The sequence below is a fragment of the Cryptomeria japonica genome, chromosome 9, assembly GCF_030272615.1.
Source record: "Cryptomeria japonica chromosome 9, Sugi_1.0, whole genome shotgun sequence".
Lineage (NCBI taxonomy): Eukaryota > Viridiplantae > Streptophyta > Pinopsida > Cupressales > Cupressaceae > Cryptomeria > Cryptomeria japonica.
Window position 1 is genome coordinate 142,120,390 of NC_081413.1, and position 17,001 is coordinate 142,137,390.

Genomic DNA, 17,001 nt, shown 5'->3' on the forward strand with positions numbered 1-17,001 from the left:
GTTTTAGATGCTTTCAAATTAGGGTAGAGCAATCTTCAAAAAGTTATCACCACCAGATAAAAGATTCTAATATGCCATGAAGTTGGAATTTATCTTGTATCAAAATTCACATGTCAGAATGATGCCACTAATGCTCAAGGTGTACATAAGGATGCAACACCATTAGGTATGGAAGGAAACATAAGAGCTGAAATAAGTTTGAATAGATTCTATATCATTGTGTGGGTAATTATAGTTATGCCATTGACATAATTTATGGTTTACTATTATTATACCCATTTAATAGTGAATTGTGACTTAGTATATTTGATAATAAGTAAAAGCACTTGTGTACGAGCTCATTTGTATACATTCACAAGTATTGCAATATATGGTATATTGGGCATCTCACTCATAGGAAGGAATATTTTCTATTTTGTAAATACTAATGGAGAGTTCTCAAATGTCATGTGGTTTATCACCATTGATAATTTGGTTAAAAGGATTTTTTTTACAATGATTCCCTTATATGATAACACAAATCACCAAGATGATAAATAAATGAGTACTTATGAAAATGATTGGAATAAAAGGAAACTCCCTAAATATGAGAAGGTAATTAACTCATGGTTTATATTTATTATTTCATATTTCTTCCATTTAGTAGCTAAAGGAAAGGGAGTTGGTTTAGTTAGATTGTTGAGGAAATGTCTCATAACAAGTGAGAAAATAAAATGGGAAGGATTAAAAGAGGGAGTAATCAAGGAAATTATTAACTTTTTTAATATGTGAAAACATGATATAAATGTGCCTCCCACTATCATACTAGAAACTTATTCGAGTGATTAGTATGCACTAATGACTAGAATCAAAGAATGCATAGACCTCCATCATAATGAATTGCTTTTTATTAAGGCGAAACCAAGTTTTGAAGGGACCCAAAACCCTTTAGAAACATATTTTGAATGGATTTGGAACCCTCAACCAGAATGTTGTCATAGCCAAAGGAACATGAAAGCACCCAACAACCATGGGTTATTTTGGCTCCCATAGCCATATACATGGGTTTTAAAAATAGGCTCCCACAACCTAAAACAAAAGCTACAAGAAGAACAACCAACCTGAAACCAATCCCCAACCAAGAACTATAAAGATTTACATTTAGAGCTACTCTTGTGGGAGAGGAGAGTCATGTCAAAAGAGGGCTTAGAGAACTTAGCTTTATTACCCTTAACATAAATCCAACCCACTTCCACTTGTGTTGCGGGTCAGTGCAAGAAGCTGAGTTCACTTTTTGGCCAAAAAGTGGAAGTGGTTTCCCTAATTTTCAGGTTTTGTCTCATTTGAGCTTAAATTTTAAAACACTTGGAGATTGAATCTTGGAAAAAGTCAGTAATATAAAAGATATCCCTCTGAGTCTACTTTCCAAATATGTAATTTATTTTAATGGCCACATAATAACAAATAACTTTTTGAATGGAGTTCTAAAAACTGTTTTAAAAATGTTTGTTTCAAGACCATACCATGCATGTGTACGATCGACACTTTTTGACACAATTAAAATTATTTTCTCAAACCATTTTGGGAAATGGTTTGTAACACACTGAAGATTGATGAGCATATTTTTTTGTATGTTTTTTTAAAATATTTTTTTAAATTAATTTTTTAATGACCGTAATTATCTTTTTAAAAATTTGGCATGTATGGCCCACATAATTTGCCGTAAACTTAACATTTTTTTATTTTATTTTTTTTAAATAGAAAAGAATTTTGTGTATATTGATGACATATACTTTTTTTTTCAAAATTCGTTAAAATAAAAAAGCTATGAAATTAACAAAATTAGTTAATATTTCAAGTTTATGGACCCGATTTAGTATAAATTAAATGAAAAATAGTTAAAATAATCATTTTAAAAAAAAATTAACATATTTAGAATCTAGACAGTATAATTTGAAATGGGTTTTAATTTCGTATAAAAAATCTCTAATTAGAAGCACATAAACTATTTTAGAAGTTTATATTTGTGCTTTCATTCATAGAGATTTGAATTTGCAGGTACATGTCTTGAGTGTGGCCATCCTAGGCCTATCTTGGACCTAATCCATAGGTAAGTGGTGGGTTGTGGAATCAACTTCCACAGAACAGGCCCCCGTTTTGAAAATGGGGGCCCATTTACGAAACGGGGACCCGTTCCTTTTTTAACCGTTGGTTTTCGAAATGGGCCCCCATTTTTAAAATGGTCGTTATATAAATAAGAACAACACGGGGGCCCATTTTTGATCTCCTTTTCTCACTACAGTTACAGGTAAAAATGATAAAATGTGCTAAAAAAAAATGGGTAAAATTGGATTTAAAAACGGGACCCCATTTTGTTTTCAAGCGGGCCCCCATTTGAGAACAAAACGGGGGCCTGTTTAGTTTCTCCTCGGGCCCCCGTTACTTTTTGCCTCAGGGGCCCAAAGCAAAAATGGGCCCTTGTTTCTAAGAGCGCATTTTCAAGCGTGCGAACCTCCACCAATTTGTGACCCATTACCTTGCACTTACCCTTGCCTTACCATGCCAAGCCAACGAAAGACCACCTTTATTCTAAGACTAAATGCCTACTCCATCATCTCAGAGATGTCATCATTTTTCCTCCCTACAGGCATGACATTGTCAAAAAAGCCACCAGATTTGATAGTCGGAACACTATTACAAGAAATTGCAACCTGAGACCCATTCCCTCGCTCTTTAGGGGTTTCAACATGATAATCTTGCACAACTTTAAAAACACCACCATTTGTGACATCTAGAGAGGATGCCAGAAGACCCCATGAATCCATCGCAACCACCTGAGAAAAATTCCTATGTTGCTTAGATTTCTTCTCAACGGTATAATGTTGTTCAGAAACACCTTTCCACCATGTAGTCGTCATTGCCTTTTTTCTCAAATCCAGATTGTGTAGCCACATGACCTATTTTAAAACATCTTCTACTCCATAAGGGTATCCCTTCATAGTCCAAATATTTAACCCAAGAACCCTTACAAGATTTGAGTAATATCTCAACAGGAAGCCCTTTTGAAACATCCATTTCAACCAGAATGTCAGCAAAGGTAGAGTGAAAAATATCAGATGATTCATCATCCACCATCAAAAATTCTCCAAGGGATTCACCAACTTCCTCTAAAAGAGGATCAACCCATAAATGAAAGGGGAGATTAGGAAGCCAAACCCAAATCAAGATCTTATTAAAAGTTTCAGAAGAAGGGTTGAAATTAGAGTGTCAAGGTTTAATCATCAACAAAAATTTGTCCTCCCAGCTAAAATAATGATCACATAAGATTTTATTTCTATCTTGAGCATTCTCAAACTTTGCAATAAAAAACCCTTTAGCCATGGGCTAAATATGAACTTTACTAGTAATGAGAGGCTCCCAATGTTCTGAGATCTAGGTATGCAGTTGAGGGAGGCTGGGTAAAAAACCCTTAAGCCGACATATCCCACCTTGTGTGGAAAAAACAATAATCTATTTCCTCTTTTGTCTCCACTTTCAACTTAATGAAAATGGCATTTGCAACATGAATGAACCCACCATCAAATGACCATATCCTTTTTCGTGATCTTAGAGCCTCACCAATCCACCTCCGCTCGATGAACGCAATCACACCAGAACTAGTGGGGACATTTGAAAAAACCCTAGCATCATATAACAACCAAGTCTTCAAACCCCTTTCATGACAAACAGTTGCGTCTCCTCGATAGTAAATTGTTGTCCTTTCCCCTTCTTGTTTAGTATGCCTCACTCCCTATGGAATACTAGTGACTAGAGTTGTTGACTTCCCTGGTTGATCTCCCTACCCAAATCTCCCACATAAAATCCCCATTCTAACTTCCCTAAACATGTTACCCTACGTTGTTATTCAAAGAGGCAATTGTACCTTGCGGGGTGGCGGGATACAAAGTATCATAATGAATTGTTGTTTGTAGGTTCAATACTTAGATTTGGGTGGAGTATTTATTATTTTTATAGGATGTTATTTTTTGATTCTCAAGTGTACTATTTCTATTCTAAATCTGATCTTGAAGTTGTATTTCACATCCTTCAAGTTGAAGAAAAGTTTGTGACAATTGGTATAGTTTTCAACAAGTTGTATCTCAACAACTCAGAGGTTAATGAAGTAATTGTTTCCCAATTGTGTAATTATTGTTATGAGGGATGCATTCATGGTTATAACATTTTTTTTGAGTGTCAAAATTATATTTGTGTCACAATAATGTGTTTCAAGTGTTCATGGTGCCAATTATTAAGTGCTAGTGCATGCATACATTTGAGATAGATGGTTGTGAGAGGAAGGATATTTATGGAAAAAGAATGGAGACATATCACATACCAACTAATATACTTGGTAATATGGTTACAGTTTTGTGATTTATATAATAATATTACTCATCCCAAGTTTACCACTCAAAATATTTTCAGAATGTTAACAAGAACGAGAGGCAAAATTGCACTTGGTATATCTTTGTGTGAAAAGGTAGACCAACAAAAGTATGAGGCAAAATACACTAAAGAGTTCAGAGATGGCACAAAATTTTAACGTCAAATAGATGGAAAAAAAATTTGTTAACATGTGGATGGAAATATATCCGATTTGTGTTTCAAATCAACAAAATTCTTGGGTGAAATGGTTAAATGTAGGAGAGTGTTGTTATAATACCTTCCATCACATGTCCATTGTTGTATGCAAACAACTAGAGATTAAATAAATTTTTTGAGAATATATGGTTTTTGTTATATTGTATCCATATAAGTAAATTTCCTTTGACAATAGTAGAAAAGAGGGGCTCAAGCCTAAGTTTAATGGATCCTACATAATCATCTGAAAGGTAGGATAGGTATCTAATGAACTAGAGTTGCCACCATGCTGAAAGGTACACAATCTCCTTAATGTTTCATATCTCAAGAATGTGGTTGAGCAACAAAAAATAACTTCATTTGAGTTACCATCCTTGGATGACAAGGGGAAATTCATTTCTATTCCTGTGGAGGTTTTGGAAATAAGAGGAAAGAAGATAAGAAACATGAGCATTATAGAGTACCTAATTAAATGGAAAGGTTTGCAATTGAAGATACAAAAGGGGAAGGGTCATAGATTCTCAACCATCCAAATCTTCATTGCTTGAGGAACAAACAATCTTTGGAAGGGAGGACTTGTAATATTCCTGTTTAAAAAATAACACTTTCTAATTTTAGTAACCCTGACTTTACATTTATAGAAAGTCAAGTTTTGCAGATAAACTAAGAAAGTCAAATTATCAAAATGATTAATTAAATCAGAATTAGTCACAATTAATAAATTCTATTTGAAATGTTGCTAAAACCTAAAAGATGGTGTGAGTTTTGAATTAGCAACTTTATCTTCCAAACTAAAAATAGAAGTAGTCAATCTAGGGTATAAAATTAATAATTTTGGAATGACATGTTAGGAGATGGTTTCCAAAGAGGAAATGTATGTTTATAATTGGAAACTCAATAATTTTACCTCTTAGGTATTGGATTGTGGCACCTAGGATTGAGTTTTAATAAGTTCCTAATTATCTGGTTTGAGTTGGGAAGAATCATTCCTCTCTCCCTTTTGCTAATAAATAGGCCGCTAAACTAATGAAGAATTGATCTCTACATTTGTTGAACCCAAGGAAGGATTGAGAAATGAGGGGGGTGTGATTCAATCCAAACAAACAATTACATCAACACATATCCAACACATGAACACCAAGGTTTATATGTGGAAAACCCAAACAAGGAAAAACCATGGTGGGAGTTAAACCCACAAGATAGTCCACTATTTATGAAATGATTACAAAGATAGAGCTCACTGCTCTAGACTTATACACCAAGGCTAATTTATCATAGGATAAGATACAAAGAGGACTTGCAAAACCTGAAGCTAACTGAAGAGGGGGAAAACTAGGTTAATGATCAAATCAAATAGAAACATAAACATACATTCAAATGAAGCAAAAAACCTTTTATAACTTAGTCTTCTCTTCTTTCTCTGATTGAGCTTGAAGAGGATGTGAGCCCAAGTTCTCTACTTGATTTTCTCCTTGACATGGTGGATTGTGGATTGCTCTCCACTACACAACAAATGGATTAGGATTGATGGTTGAGTGATGGATAGATGTGGCTTAGATGAGGTATGAATTTGGTATATAAGGGTGCTTTAGATGGATTTGAATCTCAAATTGATAACATTAATTTACTTGAGAGATGGATGATTTATGAGGAGAGGAGACTCCAATTTATAGATTGGAGGGGCCCAAAATGGTGTCAAGACTGATCCTGAATGAAGGGCTAGGATTGAAAGAAAGTTGGAGAGGATTGAGAGGACAAAGTGGGAGATCCAAGAGATTTTCCATAAAGGAATTAATTGTCTCCACACTCTTCAAGTACATGGGGAAGAGTTCCCCAAGTACATTGGGAAGAGAGGAAAAGGAATATCAAATTCCTTGAGAGATGACAAATGAATCAAAAATTCCAAAATAAGAGAATGTGTGGGGAGAATAAATGGAGAAAGGAATTAAAAATTCCTTGGGAAGAAGAGTGGAGAGATTCAAGGAATTTTAAATTCATTATAAGAGCCAAAGTTGGTGCATTTAAGGTTTAGAAGGTGAGATGATAAAGCCATTAATGGAAAGAGGCCGACTCATCCCTAATTAAGGTGATTAGGGATGTGCAACTGATTAAAGGGATTGACTAGGTGGGTTAATGAGGGATTAGGAGTGCAAGTGGGAATGTTAGGAGGATGTGACATGATGAGAGAGAATGAGTGGAGGAATATTAAATTGGTGGAAATGATAAGCATGATTAGAGTAGGATTAATTAGGCTAGATGATAGGATTAGGAAGGGTGATTCATAGGAATCAAGGGATTAGCTAATTAATTAGGATTAATTAACTAATTAGCATTTAAAAGAAATATTAGTTCAGGTTGGGGATTGAAATGATTTTTAGAAGAATGAGATATAATTAATTTTGGTAAATCAATTATAAGGTTGAGGGATAAAACTAATTGAATGTAATTTAAGTAATTTTGAGAAGAATAAAGGCTAAAATAATTAATGAAATTAATTATCCAAGAAGGGATAAATTAATTAAATATTAATTTAATTAATTTTGGAAATCTACATTTTGCCCCTCTTTGATATAGCATCATGAAGTGATATTATATCAAAGAAGAATAAAACATAGTGGACAGAAAGGACAAAGACTAGTAGAATGATGCCCCAACCATAGGTGAAATGGGGAAGGATGAGGAGGAGGTAGTGTTATGCCCCCTCAAGAGTACATGTGAATTCCAAGAACATGAGTATGCTCTCTAAATGGATATGAGTACTAGAGGATGAAAGTTTGTGAAAAAAATAAGGATGATGAAGGTGTGGATAAATGAATAAAGTGGAGTCTTAGGAAAAATGGACAGGAATGATGAAGGAGATGAATGGATGGATGGGATTTGTTGTGTAAAATGTGGAGAGAAAACCTAGTTTTGATATTGTAACGAACTATCTACACCACTAACCATAAAAGTCAGGATGTTGTGAATATCGAATGCATGGACTAGAATCTCAAACAATAGGCTATCTCAATGCACATAGGTTCACAAACACAGATGAAGGTGTAAGTGCAAGGTTGTTAGATTGTACAAGAGAAACCATCAAACACACCATACCACAAACATATGCCCCAATATACACCAATCCAAGACATACCAGGATATAAAATGATCAAGGTAGCCCTGAATAGTTGTAGAAATAGGACACAAAATTGAAATCAAAGCAAAAAGACCAATCATGCACGCGAAACACACATGGCCAATTGACATCTCTTTCCAAGAGTAGGATGAGGATTTGGATAGGATACTAGACATGGGAAGGATACATCTTGATGGACAAGAAGATGGATTTTGATAAACTACCATACATGGGAAGAATGCATCTTGATGGGCAAGATGTGGATAGATTGATAGATGAAAAATGACAAGCTGGTTGTGTGGGGTCTGCAGATGAGAGGATTTTCTCTTGGATTTGGTTAACACATCGTGGATAAGTGTTTGGATTACTCACAAGTTAATATAAGCTCAGATAGATGGGAAAAACTTAGTATGATGGGGATCACATAGGGATTAGATAAGATGGGAGGGGCTTAATGATGGAATAGGATAGGATGGATGGAGAGTATGATTATATATGATAGGATTGAATGGTAGATATAGGATAAATGGAGTGGGACCAATGATAAGGGAGAACTAAAGCTTAGTAAAAGGATGGAATGGATGGAGAGATTGCTTGGATATGAGATGGAGGGATTAAGTAGATGGGTAGTGATAGGATATGGAGGACTAAAGGATGAAAGATAGGTGGATTGGGGATCTAAGAACTATGTTGCAAAGGAGGAAAATTCCCCACTAAAGGTAGTGCAATTAAGGATGGAAGGACGACAGATACAAATGTATGGCATTGAAGGATAAGGTGTATAAGGGATATGAATGGTGGAGGGATGAAGGCCTATGTTTCCCAAAGCATGCAAGGATATTATTTTACCTCTATCTTGATCTAGATAAAAGGTATGAATGGAGGATGAGGGATATGAGATGAAGGATAGTCAAGATCAAGGATAGGAAATGAGAATGGACTTAGATAGGATCCGGATAAAGGATAATGGATATGGATGATGTGGGTGGTAGAGGGGCATGGATGAAGATTTCCCCCAAATGTAGAGTGCAAGAGGATGGGGGATTACACATGACACTTTTTTACCTAGTTTTCATCATGCTACTTACCCAAGGTACCACAAGTAGTGGTTTTCACCATTGGATAGATTTTTTCTCTTTTACTTTTTTTTTTGTTGGATTCTTGGAATAGTTTGGATGGATATAGATGAGGATAAATGGAAGTGGAAAATAGTGGATGCATGAAAGGGAGATGGAGGGAGGACTCAAGAATCTAGTTCCATGGATAGTATTCCTTAAAATGTTATCAACAATCAAGAAGGAAGACTAAGAGGGGGGTTGAATCAGTCTTCTCTGAATCCAAAAAATTAAACTCCAAAACAAAATCGATAAACTGCAGCAATAGACAAATAAGCAAATTAACAACACAACACACAACACCAAGATTTTTGACATGGAAAACTTGGTTAAGGAAAAAACCACAATGGGAACCTACCCACAGTAAGTTGATACTCTACAATAGTATGTGATAATATTACAATGGGGAATGCATATATAAATTCCATATATGCATGCCTCATTCAAGATTTTGAAAAAAATACATATATTTAGTTAATTAATATCTCTTTGTGTAGTTAATTTTAAAGTAATATCTTTCAAAACTTACCAACAATGTATTATCTAGTACTAGCAAGTTTTTTAATTGTTTGTAACAATGATCTTCTATAGAATTGCCTCTAATCAAAAGATCTATTGGGCATTGATCATATTTTCATGTGAATGATTTGATATTGGAGATAAATTATTGATCTCTATATGGTAAATTATTTTATTTGTGAAACTTATTAACACTTATAATTTGCAATATGGTAATTTGTTGAACATTATTGTCATTTCTCTCCACAATTTACATGTTTTAGTGATATCCATGTTATTTAATTGTAATATTAAGAAAGTTACAAAATTCTCCCTCTTGCTAGTAGTTTCTATTTTTTTAAGTTCATTTGATATAGATCAAGCCCTCTACCAACACTTCTTTGGCATCCAATTCACATATATGCAAAAAATTCATCAAAATTTCTCTTATGTCAACATCCATACCTCTTTGACGTACCTATTGCACACCAAGGTGCAATTGCTAGTATTAATACAAGGAATGTCATTAGATGCTTGGCATGAGGATACTTAGGATTAATATTAGTTGGACATTGTTGTCCCAAAAGTGTCTACCCTTGATGTACTCTCAAAATCATCAACCTTGTGACACATTGAAACAACCTCCAAGTGTCGGACTTTGCATAATATGAGGTTGAGTCTCTCGAGAAGGCCGAATTCCTTTCCACTATAATGCAAGTGTTGGTCTAACCCAACAATAATAAAGAATAATCTACTGATTTGAGGGGGAAAAGGGTGGAAGAAGGAATGCATGAAAGGGGAAATAATATTTGTACCTATATTGAAATTGATCTCCCTACTTGTAATTGCACAAAGCATCAATAAAACTACCTAAGATATGGACAAAAATTCTATCCTAATTAGTCTCCTAAGGAAAACTGAAGGTTGGAATTTTTATAAGATGGGAAGTAAATTAGTTCACAAGTGACATGCCAAGAGGGATCAACACAGTCACTAAAGCCTAAAGAAACAAGTGAGAATGCATCCAAACAACAAGGTAAACAAGTTACACAAATTGTGAGAATTGAATGAAGGCAAAATAGGTAAATTTTATTCATGCAAAGGAAAATGAAATTTATCAATACAAAGAAACATAAGTTTTCTATAAAAGAAAAGAAAGAAGATCCCTATAACAAGGTTACAAAATTGCCTTTATAGTTCAAGCATAACTGAGATGAATTACAGTTAAGAAACCCTAACCCTACTAGGGTTAGGTTACAAAATATTAGGAGTATCCAATCAACTAAATTCATTACATAGCTTTAATTACAGTTTGAAAATATCATCCCCTACAAGGAAGAGACAAAATCCCCACATATAAGAGGAAATATTTGCACTCAAGGCATCTCTATGGAACTTGTAGGCCAAGGAAGTCTTCATTTTGCATTAAAGAGCTGCAGGTGGCATCCAAAATCTTCCTTAGGCTCACTTTTGGAATTAAGGCGAAGAATCCTGATAGTTGGATTGAAATCCAATCAGATATCAACCACCGACTGAGCCAAAAAATGGATTTGACCGCTTGGTCGACAAATACCCTATGTAAAAGATTTAAATTCTCACTTGTCTTGCAAGTTTTAATTTTGGCCACAGGATCGTCCCTATCATGCACGGATGGACGTGCGAGATCATGCCACATAGCCCTCCAAAGGGTTCAATGAAATTTTAAAACATGGACATTCATCAGCCCCTTAAGTAAAAATCCATGGTTGTGATCGAACCATGTATTGGGTGGGGTCCACCTCCCTTACCACCCCTAAAATCCATGGTGAAAAGGAGTTTTTCCATTTTGCTAGTTGGGTCCCACTTGAGATTTGGACCACCACGAAATAGCGACAACCCTTTTCATGTTACCACCAATATTTTTGTGGTTTCATGGGGAGGTCCTTGCCTATGAGTTTAGTCTTCGTGAAAATGCGAAGGGACCTAGCCCTTAACACCTTCTACCTTGGTCCCTTTATCACTATTTCAAGGAGGACCCACTATGGGATTCCCTATTGGCAAAATGGTGAAATCCTTTTATATAACCACCAAGGGCTTTTCACGATTTTGCAGGGAAGGATGGAATATTCCCCGATGCTCTTGCAAAATAGTAAAACGTTTAGCCTTTTTGCCATTTCGTGGGGGAACAAAATGATAAGTCCCTTGCATCATGAAATGGTGAAATCCATTTAAACTTGCGTTGACCGGTGAAGAAAAAAGGGGAAATGACCCTAGAATGTGTAAGGACCCTTCAACCGATGAGATTTAAGTGATTTGACTAGTTGAACCGGTCAACATGAAATTATATTTTTAGAGCCCGAAAGGATTAAAAGGTATAAAAACCTTAGGGTTTAGGGTTTTGGGGATACTTTAGGAGGTTTTAGCAGTGTTTTCCTAGCCAACTAGGTTTTCTCAAATCTTATTTTTTTAGGGCTAAGATTGACATGAATTTAGTCAACATTTTTGACGACTTAGAGGGGTGACAAGCCTACTAGTCAAATAAAACTAGAGGCCTTAAGTAGATTCATTGGGCATAGAGTCAATATGTGTTAAAATAGGAAGATTTCTTTCCCTACAACCTATAGGATGCTAAAAAATTCTGCCATTCTAAAAGAATAACCTATGCACGTGCACTTCATGAGAAAACTAGAAATATTTACAAAAAACTTGAAAAATCACCTCAAACATAAGTCTTGGAGGGATTCATCATTCAGCTTCGACATATTGAAAGAGTTTGCCTCCTTGGAGCTTCTAATTATATAAGGACCACTCCATATTGCATCAAACTTTGAGTACCTTCCTAGTTTGGCTCTATTAGCATCCCATTTTAGGACTAGGTCACCAACCTTAAAATTCCTAAAAGTAGCCTTCTTGTCAAAATATCTCTTGACTTGTCCCTAATGGACACTTAGGGTCTGCATGGCCCTTTCTTTGACCTCCTCCAACTCTATTAGCTCAACTTACTTGACTAATATGGCATCATTTTCTAGGAGCTCCAGTTGGTGTGCTAAATTTAGGGAATGCAATTCAAGAGATATGGGAAGCCTTCCTTCCCTTCCATATACCAACATAAAAGATGAATTTCCCAATCCTCTCTTAGGATTTATTCATATCATCCCATAGGGTTGTTCCCTATTTCAGGTGCCAAGATATTTGATTATCATCAAGAGTCGTTTTGATAATCTTGATGAGATTCATGTTGGAAGACTCAACTAGGTTTCCAAGTACACATCATGTTGGACTGCCAATAAGATGATCTGAGATCCAACAAAGGCTTTGTCATTGTCTGATATAATTGTGGAAAGGGATCCAAATATAGTTGTAATCCCCTTAATGAGTTGAACCAATAAGTTCTTAGTTGCATCCTTTAGAGAAACTACATCTGTCTACCTGGTAAACTAGTCTGTGGCGACCAAAATCCACTTATGGCTTGAACTTGATAATGGATTAATAGGACCAATGAAGTCAACACCCCATTATGCAAAGGGGATATCAATTTGAATGAGATGAAGTGGGAGGGTAGCTAACACTTGTTTTCCTAAAAAGAGTTCACACTCATTGCAATGTCTAACCCACCTATGGGCATCATTAAATAAAGATGGCTAATAATAGCCCGACCCCATGATCTTCATGGTTGTGGTTCTAGATAAAAAATGGCCACTAGAGGGACCATTATGCAATTCTTCTAACAACCTGCTAATTTGATCTCCTGTTATGTACCTTAGCAAGACATCATTTAGGTTTCTTTTGAATAAAATGTCATCCACCAAGGCATAGGAGATGGATTGTAGTCTAAGATGCCTTCTCTTGGTTCTATCAAAGTGAGGAGGGTAGCTACCATCCCTTAGGAAGCTAGACATATCCTCAAACCAACTAGTTTGTGTATCTCCTTGACTGTCAAATTGTTATTCTTACTGTAGCAAGAGCGAGACCTTTGGGTCTTTCCCAAATATTGAAATAAACTGGTCACATAGTCCCCTACCTCTTAATATCTTAGTGATCTGATGTTAAGGTCATATTCCATGACCTTAGTGATCCATCTAGCTCTCCTTTTGCCTATATCCTTGTTCAGAAGGAACTCCTTCACAGTGGAATGTGGAACTAGGAGCCAAATCGAGTTATTTGAGAGCATGTGTTTGAATTTTTCCAATGCTATAACAACTATCATGAACTACTTCTCCACATAATTGTATTTGAGTTCATAATCTTTTAGGCCTTCACTGAAAAAAACTATGGGATGCTCTAACCCATTCTCATTTACCTACGTCAAGATAGTACATATACTCGCTCTCCTCCCAAGTGTAGAGGATGAAATCCTTCTCATAATTAGTATTGACCAAGGTAGGAGCCTGAGCAATGGCTTTTTTGATCTAATAAATGCCTTCTTTACCCTCCTTGGTCCATTTAAATATCATGTCCTTTAGCATGGCTATGAGAGGTTTGACCATTGTAGCCAAGTTTGGGATTAAATAATATTAGAATATTTAATTCATCTCATCATGAATTTACTTGTAATTACAAAGTTTCAAATCCTCTTGAATGTATTATTGATTCTGGTGCATCTCAACATCTTACTTCTCAAAAAGAATTTTTTGATTCTATGTATCCCGATACTTTGTATATTCCTGTTCAACTTGCTAACAATTATATTTGTAAAGTAGAAGCTATTAGTGATGTCAATGTTCCTAATGGTAAATTACATGATGTTCTTTATGTTCCTAAATTAAAATCAAATTTTCTTTCTATTGCTAAGCTTTCCCAAGATTATAAGATTGAATTCTATAAGGGTATGTGTTATATCATTGATCCAAAGAATAATCAAGTTATTGTTAATTCTAAAATGGAAAATCATAACTTATTCAAATTTAATAAGTTTTCTTGTTCAAAGTATTCTTTTCTTACTACTGTGGATTTTAATGTTTGGCATGTAAGATTTGGGCATATAAATTCTAATTATATTGCCTTGATGCAAAAATAAAATATGGTAGATGGATTGTCTAGCATTGTTTCTTCTAAAATTGTATGCATAGGATGCATGAGTGGTAAGATGAATAGGGAGCCCTTTCTTCATGGTGAATCATGGAGGGAAAATCATAAATTGCACCTCATTCATAGTGACCTTTTGGGACCTTAGCTGGTTCCTCTTGCTTTTCCACTTCATCCTCATCTTCATCTTCATCTACCACAACATCTACTAGTGTAGGAGCACTGTTATTTGTACTTGGTTGTTTTGCAACTGGTTCCTAGAAGGTTACACCCGGTTCATCTACCGCTCGCTCGCTGCTAGTTTCCCCAGGTTTCTCAGAGGTTTCATCAACTCTAACATTGATACTTTCAACAATTTTCTAAGTCCTATTGTTAAAACACTTGAGAGCTTTGCTCTTGGTGGAATACCCTAGGAATACTCCCTCATCACATTTTGCATCATACTTGCTCTGGTGTTCACTTATCTTGATATAACACTTGCTACCATATACTCTAAGGTAGCTTACTACTAGAGTCTTACTAGTCCAATACTCATAAGGAGTTTTACCCTTACCTTTCTTGATGAGTACCCGGTTCATAGTGTAGACTGCAATGCTCACCACTTCTCTCCAAAAAGTGTGAGCAACCTTCCCTTGAATTAGCATCGTTTTGGCTGCTTCAACTATAGTCTAGTTGTTCCTTTCTTCTAGGCCATTCTGCTATGGAGTCCAGTGGGCAGAAAGTTGCCTCTTAATGCCATTCTCTTCACAGTACTTATTGAATTCACCAGAAGTGAGCTCACCTCCTTGATCAGTTCTAAGGCATTTGATCCTCTTACCGCTTTCCTTTTCAACTAGTTCTTTGAATACTTTAAACTTTCCAAAAGCTTTAGACTTGTCTTTTAAGAATGTGACCCACATCATTCTTGAGCAATCATCAATGAGAATCATAAAGTACCTATCTCTCTGAATACTCCTAGTTTTCATAGGACCACACAAATCAGTATGCATAAGATCAAGTAAATTATCTGATGTGAAAGATTTACCTTTGAAGGTTGAGGAAGACATTTTCCCCAGTTGACCTTCTCTGCACAAAGGATTCTCTGGTTTGTTCAGCATAGGCAATCCTCTAACTACCTTGATCTTACTAGCCTTCACAATATTATCAAAATTTACATGGAAGAGTCTTCTATACCATATCCAGCTATCATTAAACTTAGCCATTAGACATTGACTGATATTTGTATTTAACTTAAATAAGTTACCTCTGGTCTGCATACTGGTGGCCATCAGTCACCACTCTTTCCTTTTATTTTGCACACTCCACCTTTGAATGCCAGAGTGAGTCCTTTATCATTCAGTTGAGAAACACTCAAAAGGTTATGCCTAAGACCTTCTACCAAATACACATTATCAACACTGATTTTTCCATTTAGAGAGATGGACCCTTTGCCTTTTACCATACATGTTGCATCATTACCAAATCAGAATACACCTCCATCGTACACTTCCAGTGATATAAATTTTTTTCGGTCACCAGTCATGTGGTGAGAACATCCACTATCAATAATTCACTCATTAGAATTATCAAAGCGGGAGACAAGAGCCTTCTTGTCTAACACATCTTCCTTAACGGCTACAAACACTATGTCTTCACTTTCTTCATCTTCTCATTCATCATCAATGGCACCTTCATCGACTGCAACAAGAAAATTTCTCCTATTTCCTCCTTTGAACTTTTTAAACTTCTCTGGTTTGTCCTTATTATCACTATTAGGACCGTTGACAACAATGTGTCCTATCCTATTGCAAGAAAACAAATTCAAAGGGAGCTTACCTCTGTATTTTCCAGTTCCCTTAGGAATTATCTTGGCAAGAAGAGCTTCAAATTCCATCAGGATCTCCTCATCATCCATATCTCTATTTTGTCTAGGTTCATAGCTAGTACCAGCTTCTTTTCCCTTTCTAGATAGTGCAAGAGATGTCCTAAAGGCTGATTCAGTCTTCTAAACACTGCCATCATAACTATTTAGCTCATATGTGGTCAACTTAGCAATGATGGAATCTAGGGATACCTTTGTCTTGTCAATAGATCTCAACTCTTGAATAGAGGCAACCCTTATTGCATAGACCAACAACAAGGATCTCAAAACTTTGCTAACAACGGTGGGATCATCTATTGTACCTCCTGCACTCTTGATGTCTCCAACAATAGTTTTAATCCTTATCCCATATTGTTGAATGGTCTCTCCTTCAACCATCCGCATGTCTTCAAATTTTCCCCTAAGGCTCTCTTCCTTAGCTTGCTTCATATGCTCATCACCACCATAGATAGTCTCCAAAGTATCCCATACATCTTTGGAATTGTCTTTATCCTGAACATCTATAAACTCAATATCAGATAGACTGCTGATAAGAGCTTCCATGACTTGCCCATTCTCCTTAATTTCTCTTCTTTGATCATTGGCGAGAGTATCGGTAGGGACAACATAAGTATTCTCAACATAGTTCCAGTGTTGAGCACCCATTCTTTTAATGTAGATCTTCATTTTGTCCTTTCATATCTTAAAGTTATCTCTGTTGAACTTAGGACCTTCCCTCTTCATCATTAGAATATGATCTTTTCCTCAAGTGGTTAAGCTTATAGCACTGAGGACCTGGAGGATGCTCTGATACCAATTGATGAATAATG